A 2,961-nucleotide genomic window follows, 5' to 3' on the forward strand; every position below is an offset into this window, starting at 1 on the left:
TTGAAAGTTTCCCATGGGGTGGCGTTGGCAGCAACCAACCCTAGCATTTGAACTTGAGCGTTCCACCACGTGAGGGCCAAACCCTCGAGAGTACCAGTAGCATACTTCACCCTGCGTGCTTCAGGGCATTCACACATTTCGAACACAGACTCTAGTTTCTCAAACCAGTGTAGGAGACCTACTGCTCCTTCAGTTCCGCTAAAAGTAGTGGGTCGGCAGTCCATAAAGGTCTTAAAAGTGCACACCGGTGCCTGAGCATGTTGACCTAAGGTAGGTGAAAGAAAGACAGAGTTTAACACAAAGGTTGGTTCACGAGAGTAGGATCCTACAGATCCTAGGATAAGTTCGGACTGCAGGATATACCTCCTGCGTATGCAGCTGCGAGTGCTGCGGCAACTCGTTCGTTGATCAAAGCCGTCAACTGGGCTTGTGTCATGTTAACGCGTCCAGACATGATTCTTCATAACAAGAGTAATACGAGTGAGAGAGAGGTTCGCGAAAGTACGATAGTAGGATAGAGTAAGCACGCACGTGTTCAAGCAACAGTAGTTATACTAACCAAGCATACTATGAGAAATATACTATGTAACTAATCAAGTAGGCAATATACACATATCATATCACCTAGTATGTCGAGCCTTGCATGTGGAGTGAAGCGTCGCTGTGGACCGTTGAGCACTGTACCGGTTATAGTCTGGTTTTAACAAAAACGTTTCCCCTCTATTAAAACCAAGTTCACTATAACCAATGGCTCTGATACCAATCTGTCACACCCCCAAAAATCCACCTGCGGAGTACTACCGCTTGGAGGCGTGACTGACCAGGATCCAGCCACCAATCATACTGAACGAGCATATAAATAGTTATAAAAGTCTAACCAATACGATTGGTGTTCAAACAAAACAAAGTTTAAGTTGTAAGCGGAAGCATAAGTCTTAAAGTTAAAACATAAGTTCAAATGTTTTCAAGTTTAACATGGCACGCAGCAATCCATGTCCCACAACGACTCTCCTCCATGCAAGCTCCAGCTGAGTACCTATGGTCCTGCAAAGCATGTAGTAACGAGTCAACAACTAGTTGAGTGAGTTCACTGTTGGGTGTTCGTTTTAGTTGTTTCGAAAACAGTTTCCTTTAGCTGGCATCCTGCCGTGGGGGTTACCCCATAGTTTAAAAACGTGACTTGTTCATTCCCAGTTACTCTGGCATTCCAGCCGTGGGGGCTACCCCATGTTAGTTATCAGGCATTTCGGCCGTGGGGGCTACCCCATGCGTACACTAGACTCGTTACCATATCGACTGCTGACTGTAGTCATGTTTATGTGCCCTGAAACTGTCAATGTCTATCATCATTGACGTGCCCCAGATCCATTAGTTCACGCCCGTCCTCTACGGCACGGTGTGAGGTTTGTCAGACCTAAATAGCGCTATCTAACTAATGACCGCTCGCCATTGGCCCGGCGATTAAGTCGATATAAAAAGGAGGGACTTCGTGATAGAGTTTTGGTCTAGTACGAGTTATCCGTCCGTCCGGACGAGGAATCACATTCCTGAACCACTGCTGTCCTACCCAAGGAGGACGAGGAACCCACGTTCCTTAACCCCATTCCCAACCCAGGGAATCCCATGCTTTGTAGAGGGTGTGAACTCACCTTGGTTTGCTCGGCAGTTAATCACAGAAAGGTCAACCAGTTGCAAGTAGTCAACTACGTCCTAACATAGATACCACTTATATCAGATTCGAACCAAGCAGTGCACGTACAAGTAGAAATCATGGCATACAAGTTCTTAGCATGGCAGTTCATCAAATAGTTCACAACAAGTTCCACAGTAACATGCACGCATTAAACAGTAGCATAAGGAGTCCATAAGTCCGGCCCATTAACTTAGGCCCGTAACTAAGCAAGCCCACTAAGCGTGGTTTCGAGTCGCAACCGGACTCGCAAGCATGGTTGCGGGTCATGCTGTTTATGTTGATCATAGATGGTTGCGAGTCGCAACCTATGTCGCAACTATGGTTTCGGCTCGTCATGCTATGGTTCCGAGTCGCAATCTATGTCGTAACTATGGTCTCGGCTCATCATGCTGTGGTTTCGAGTCGCAACAGGACTCGCAACCTGTGGTCTCGGCTTGTAAGGCTGTGGTCTCGAGTCGCAACCAGAGGTTTCGACTCCCCAGCAGCTGCTGATCCTTCGCAGATTGTACTATCCACTAAACATGTTTTGTTGTCTAACATTTACCAAAAATGGATCAAACAATTCAGATTTCAAATATTCAAAGCACCTTCAAAGCACATTCAAGTTGTTCTTCATATATTCATCATGTTCTTCAAATATTCAAATCACAAACAACCCTTATTCAAACACATTTTTGCATCAATCACCAACATAATCATGAATAACAAATCAACACATTTAACATAACACTACAAACTCGGTTCTATACTAAGCCGATTATATGACACATGTAAACCGGTTTCATGAACATCAACAACTAGTGGTTTAAGCTTCATTTAGACACAAATATCATAACTCTACATGCAATATATCCGAAATCAAGACATGTTAACCGATTTATCACCATCATACATATAATATCATCATTTGACAACAAGTAGCTATTTTCTATCAAGCAAACAATCATTTCTCAAGTGCAATCTTAGCAAGCAAACATAATGTCATACTCATCAACCCAAACACAAAACACAACAAGGATTACTAACCGGTTAAGGAATAGGAAAGGTGAACTCCAAATGTCGATTTCCAAGCTTGAACCGAAGGTCCTAGTGCCAACCGATTGGATCCGAGAATGAAGTGTGTTTGTGTTTCTTAGGGTTTTTGTGAGAGGGAAAGTGGGAGAGTGTGTGTAGGAGAGTGAGTGTGTTGTCCAAAGAAATGGCAAAGTTGGCTAGAGGTGTGATATATATATTAGTTCCACAAGGTGCACCCTAATGGGTTTACAAGT

The sequence above is a fragment of the Helianthus annuus genome, chromosome 7 (assembly GCF_002127325.2).
Source record: "Helianthus annuus cultivar XRQ/B chromosome 7, HanXRQr2.0-SUNRISE, whole genome shotgun sequence".
NCBI lineage: Eukaryota > Viridiplantae > Streptophyta > Magnoliopsida > Asterales > Asteraceae > Helianthus > Helianthus annuus.